The sequence below is a fragment of the Mus caroli genome, chromosome 14 (assembly GCF_900094665.2).
Source record: "Mus caroli chromosome 14, CAROLI_EIJ_v1.1, whole genome shotgun sequence".
Taxonomy (NCBI): Eukaryota; Metazoa; Chordata; class Mammalia; order Rodentia; family Muridae; genus Mus; species Mus caroli.
This window is the reverse complement of record NC_034583.1, coordinates 90,781,033-90,788,142: the sequence shown is the minus strand read 5'-3', so window position 1 is coordinate 90,788,142 and position 7,110 is coordinate 90,781,033.

Genomic DNA, 7,110 nt, shown 5'->3' with positions numbered 1-7,110 from the left:
AGAGAGGCCCATTGGTCTTGCAAACTTTATATGCCTCAGTACAGGGGAACGACAGGGCCAAGAAGTGGGAGTTGGGGGAGGGGAGTGGGGGGAGGGTTTGGGGGACTTATGGGGTAGCATTGGAAATTTAAATAAAGAAAATACCTAATTAATTAAAAAAAAAGAACAACAACAACAAAAAAGAAAAGAAATGAAACCTTGGTGAGCCATTCTCAACTTTCCTATAATTTATTTAAATATCACTTTTAACTTAAAGGGCACTAAAAATGGGAGAGATGTCCCTGTACACATGGCACCAGACCACAATTCCTTTTTCTGCTACTCTTTCTAAAATTACCAACAAAGAGCCACTAGATTGATCAAACTAGTTCAACATCTTCCCTTGCCACAAAGGACCACAAGTCACAAGTTTCCTTTGACCCACCCAGTGCTATATAAAGCAAACAGCCATTAAGAAGAATCTACAGCAATTACAATAATAGTTCTTATGCAAACCAGAACTGCCAGCCATTTATGTTTGTAAGTTGATCTTTTTTTTAATTAGGTATTTTCTTCATTTATGTTTCAAATGCTATCCCAAAAGTCCCCCAGACCCTCTCCCCACCACGGCCCTATCCACCCACCCACTCCCACTTCTTGGCCCTGGTGTTCCCCTGTACTGAGGCATATAAAGTTTGCAAGACCAAGGGGCCTCTCTTCCCCATGATAGCTGACTAGGCCATCTTCTGATAAATATGCAGCTAGAGACACAAGCTCTGGGGGTACTGGGTAGTTCATATTGCTGTTCCATCTATAGGATTGCAGACCCCTTTAGTTCCTTGGGTGCTTTCTCTAGCCTCTTCATTGGAGGCCCTGTGGTCCATCCAATAGCTGACTGTGAGCATCCACTTCTGTGTTTGCCAGGCACCGGCATAGCCTCACAAGAGACAGCTATATCAAGGTCCTTTCAGCAAAATCTTGCTGGCGTATGCGATAGTGTCTGCGTTTGGAAGCTGATTTTAAGAGGAACACTCCTCCATTGTTGGTGGGATTTCAAGCTTGTACAACCACTCTGGAAATCAGTCTGGTGGTTCCTCAGAAAATTGGACATAGTACTACCAGAAGTTCCCGCAATACCTCTCCTGGGCATATATCCAGAAGATGTTCCAACTGGTAAGAAGGACACATGCTCCACTATGTTCATAGCAGCCTTATTTATAATAGCCAGAAGCTGGAAAGAACCCAGATGCCCCTCAACAGAGGAATGGATACAGAAAATGTGGTACATTTACACAATGGAGTACTACTCAGCTATTAAAAAGAATGAATTTATGAAATTCCTAGGCAAATGGATGGACCTGGAGAGTATCATCCTGAGTGAGGTAACCCAACCACAAAAGAACTCACATGATATGTACTCAGTGATAAGTGGATATTAGCCCAGAAACTTAGAATACCCAAGTTACAAGTTGCAAAACACATGAAACTGAAGAAGAACGAAGACCAAAGTGTGGTCACTTTGCCCCTTCTTAGAATTGGGAACAAAACACCCATAGAAGGAGTTATAAAGACAAAGTTTGGAGCTGAGACAAAGGACTGCTGCACCCGGGGATCCATCCCATAATCAGCCTCCAAATGCAGACACCATCGCATACGCCAGTGAGTTGATCTTAATGTCTTTAATAAGATACATTTGCCACCAAAAATCATCTTTCTAAGGGGTGAACGGAAGGGGGAAGTGATATGGATGCAAAGTAAAAAAGTTTAAAAAATTAATAAAAATGACCTTTCTAATCTTCATTTTTAATATCCTGGTCTAGAACCATTCATCAGAATATGGGGTTTGGATCTTGAACCAGAATAAATGACATGCGTAAATATGGAGTTATTGGCACACAAGAAGTTCACAGAAAAAGTTACACTGAATATCATTGACCCACAGGGCATATCTGTAGTGACACTGTGGTTTCAGAACATCAAGAAGGAGACACAAATCTTTAAGAAATGGACTGTGTTCTCTTAAGTCAAAGAAGAATGTATTCTGGAATTGTTAATAAAACCAAAACCTGGAATAATACTGTTCATTTAATAGTATCTTAAATTCTCAACATGGATACACTTCAATATGGTAACACATGGAAATTTAAAGGAGGGGCTCCTTATTTCCTTTAAAATCAAGACTCAGTGGTAACTATACTTTGAAAATTACTCAGGTATGCCTTCAGATGATCTTATTCAAAGTTCTAGCAAATAGACAGGTCCTTAGCCTTCGGGAGGGAAAACTTACCTGTGTGGCAGCATGTTTGACTTGACCTCCCTGGCTTTCAGATATGTGGGAGACATTGTTAAAAAGTAACTTCAAGGGACAGGCATGGAAGGGCATGCATGCCACCCCAATGTTAAGGATGCCAAGTCAGGGAGAGGAAAGTCTAAGCTACATAGCAATACCTTATTTTTTTTTTTTTGAAAAATGTAAGTACCTTTAAAACTCACAAACAGCAACATATGCAGCACACATACACACACCAAATGAAAACAAATGTGTGTATAAACACAAACACACATATGTGAATGAACTTGTTCAACATATGCATGGGGTCACACTCATGTCCAAACAAGATCAAACACTTTTTTGCATGGATGCACCTATGTCCACACACACACACACACTCATATGAACATATATACAAATGGACATAGAAATACATGCATACTGATATACAAAAATATACACCCAATTATGTGCACATCCATGCATGCATATAAATGTGCATACACATGTGTGTACATGTTCACTCAAATGTGCAGACTTATGTAAGTGTCCACCTACTTCCATCATTCTTCTTTCTTAAACCTCTTTCACAGTATAGCCATACATTAAAATACTTCTTCATTTCTCTTATGAAAACCAAATCTGCTTTGCAGTGAGAATTGGGGTTTTCATTCTGAAACTCACACTAAACCTCAGGAATCTCTTGAACAATGAACTCACTGTATGATGTCATTTGTTTCATCAAATTATTTGTTAATTGCATTTGAAGAATAATGACTTTTACAAACACTTTAGGAACCACAATTTATGCACGCTCAGATTATATGATTTATTTCTAGCTGCCATGTTTTATTAATTAGAGTGAGAGGTCATTTGCCTGCAGTAGCAATCACTGAAGTACATCCCAGAGAAGGCAAGCACGGTATAAGAAAGGAATGAATGTTACTATGTAGAGCAGGCCCTGAACTGCTGGCATCAGCATGGTGTGCGTTTAACTTAATTACTTCTCAGGACAAGCCAAAGAGATAGACATTTGCCTCCTTTATACAGGACGGGAAACGGAGGTTTGGAAAATTGATACTATGAGTCGGGTCTTCTTACCTCTAAAACCTGTTTTATTTTATATCATCATCATCATCATCATCGAAGGCTGTCAAAATGAAGTGAGGTTAGGCACAAGGGTCCTGAGAAGATATTATGATGAAAAATTTTAGCAATAACTTTACATTTCTAAGTATTAACAGGTTTTATTGGACATTTGATTCTCTTGAAGACTAATTTAGAAGTACCAGAACATCACGTTCAAGATAAATGATACAACATAATATCATTCTACAATTCTATTTCTCAGTTAACATTCTTATGTTTCTAATAAATATGTAACCAGTGGTCTACATGCTTTAGCTCTTAGCTATAGAATACAACTGGCTGCCTGCTGCCGTATCATTTTCCCACTCCTCTTGACTGCTCTCTGGGCTACAATTTGAAGTCATCATTGTATTTAGATGTGGCCGAGCCACTGAGCTCTTGCCAATGGGATGTGGGTGAACATAATTGTCTCATTTCCAGGCATGGTACACAGATTTTCTGGATGGCCTCACCCATGCCCTGGTTGCCAAGTGTTGAAAATAAGAAGACTGTGTGAGCCTAACTTCACAAGTAATGGTGTGGATCGGGGTTCAAATTGTCTGCACATGCATCACATCTTACAGAAGAAATGGACATCTGTCACATAAGGTGGAGTGACCAAATGTCCTGCTCCACAGAAAACAGCCCTGCAACACCACCATCTTGTTGTCTGCAGGGCACTCTGCATCATCACATTGATCTCATGAGGACCTATTAACTTGAGAGATAATTTGAGGATCAATTTTACAATGGGCAACATTGCTTAAGGAATTAATTAAGTCGTGGGACAGCTATCCTTATTAGCATCTTTTTAACATTTCTTCCTCCCCGTCCTGACCTCATTCTGCAGAAGCATTCCATCCACAGGGCTTAGATGAGAACCGTTACAAGGTTATGCTATATCCACACAGTTCAGCAGTCCTAACATAAAATGTCTGACTCCAATGACAGGTCCACCAACGAAGTCTCAGGCCACCCTCAAGTCACTACTCATGGTGCCCAGGGCCATCTCAGAACCATCCCTGGGTTCTGAGATGAATTCCTCTGATTGGCCAGTTTGATCTAGTTTCTATTTTGAGTTAGTGAGGTTGATGTGTGAGTGTGTTAGACTATATCACATTAGACAGTGTAAGAGGAGAATGTACAAGGAGGCATAGATGAGCAAGAAGACAGCACTCCACTGTATCTGCACATGTAGACATATCCCCACATATATTTATGACATGTAAACACAGTTTTTATGCAGATGTTCATTATAATATTGCTTACATTAGAAAATAGTCACAATTTCTTGTTGAAGAGTAAGTTAAGTGATTGGTAGTATGTCAATAAGATTTGAGGATATGCAAGCAATAAAACATTTCATCATATAATAAATGTCCCTGATATACTAATATGATGGCTAATTTCATGTCAACATTATGAGGCTGAAGAGTGCTCAGCTATCTAGTCAAACATTCTGGCTGCATCTGTGAGGGTGTTTCTACATAGGACTAGCATTTGAATTGGCAGAGTGAATAAAACAGATTGTCTTTTCCAGCATGAGTGGGTTTCGTCAATCTGTAGAAGGTCTGACTGGAACAAACATTGAGAATGATGAAGAATTTGGTGTCTCTAGCCTACTGTCCAGGGCTCTTGTCTGTTTCTCATGGCTTTAAGATCAACTCAAGTCTCTAGTTTTCTGATTGCTAATGATGGAGTCTTCAGCTTCGGTAGCCATATTAGCTAATTTATAATTACACTCATTACTATGTTAATTTCTCATTTAGGCAATCTTTCACTTTCAAAATTCTAGGCAATTTATTTTGGTTTTAAAGTACTTTAACCTATGTTGCACATATATACTCTGGAGTATTTGGATAAACAAAACTATTATGATGAAAAGTCATGGGAACGCATCATTGTGCTTTAATCATTGCACAACAATCACCAAGTATGTATATTCATACAAGCCTAACTGTGATAGGTCAGTCACTCATTATAGTGTATTGATACGGTCAAAAGACACAATAAACACCATTCAGATGTGGCCTCTGACAACATAAGATATAATAATACTGAGGGGAGGGAGGGGAAGAAAAATTGACTAAAACTCATCATATAAATGTCAGAAAAAGACTCGAAGAATTTTTTAAAATTACAATTCTTCATACAGAAATAAACATGAACCACTTCATTAGTATACAGACTTCCTGTCTTTAATAAATGGCAACTGTAAATATATATATATATATATATATATATATATATATATATATATATATAAAACAAAGAACTGTTTTAAAATAAGTTTCTCTGTGATTGAGAATCAAAAGACATGCCATTTCCCTGAAATCATTTTAGTAGACATGGATCTTTAAAATAACAATAAGATTTACAGAATAATTACAAAAGCCAGTATTGTAATTATTTGTTGANATCATTAAATATCATATGCTGTACATAATTTATATTCTATATTTCTATGTGGCAGAACAGTAGTTTTTAATCATAACAAACATGTGAAAGTGTATCATTAGAAACAGACCACTCTCCCACTGGAGGCAGAAATTCTAAGTGCACTGAAATCTTAGAGGAACACTCTTAAATATGTGGTCAGGCAATGACTAGAATGACATTACGAAGTGTATGACTGTGTAAAGACACAGATAATATTAAAATAAAATTATTAAATGATAAACACTCATGATTGAAGAGGATTAGACATCTCATGGCAGGTCCTTCATACTGGGAAAAAAAAAAAAGCCAGTGAAGTTAGTAACATGGCTCAGCTTCAAAAGCCCAAAAGCTTCAAAGCCTGCTATAATTATGTTCAAGGATAAAAACATGAACTCTCCAGAAGATATTGATTCTGGATTCCCAGAGCCCCAATATCCAGCATGCAAAGATTCTAGAGTCCTGAATTCTGGGACAGAGAGAAAGGAAAAAAAAATATATAAGAAAGAACACTCTCGCCTGCCCTTCTCCCAGGGTATTCTACAGCTGCATGACTCCCACTCAGAGTGGATGAGAACATGTCTTCCTTCCTCATTCGGCCCTCTGACTTTATATAAATATCCTCCAAGAGCAGAGTTGGAGAAGGGACTGAAGGAACTGAAGGGGTTTGCAGCCCCATAGAGGGAGCAACAGTGTCAACAGGCCAGATCCTCTGGAGCTCCTGGGGACTGGATCACCAACCAAAGAATACACATGGCTCCAGCCTCATATGAGACAGAGGATGACTGTGTTGGACATAAATGGGAGGAGAGACCCTTGGGCCTGAAAGTGTTTGAGGTCCCAGTGTAGGGGAATGCCAGAGAGGGAAGACAGGAGTGGGTGGGTGGGTGGAGGAACACCCTCATAGAGGCAGGAGGAGGGGGAATGGGAAAGAGGATTATTGAAGGGGAGACCTGAAAAGGGGAAAACATTTGAAATGTAAAGAAAATATCCAATTTTAAAAACTATCCTCCGGAAGCAATACACTTTGCTTTGCAGCTGCCCATATTAGCATTAACTGTCAACTTAACTCAAACCATAAATCATTTGGAAAGATTCTCAGTTGAGTTGCTATCTGTACCAAGTAGATCTGTGGGCATGTGTTTCTATGAAGAATCATCCCATTTGTTAACTGATGCAGGAAGAGCACAACCCAGTGTGGATGTTCTCATTTCTTCTTCTTTTTCTTTTTTCTGGTGCAGATCCTATGGGACTCCTCTCCTCCTCCTCCTCCTCCTCCTCCTCCTCCTCCTCCT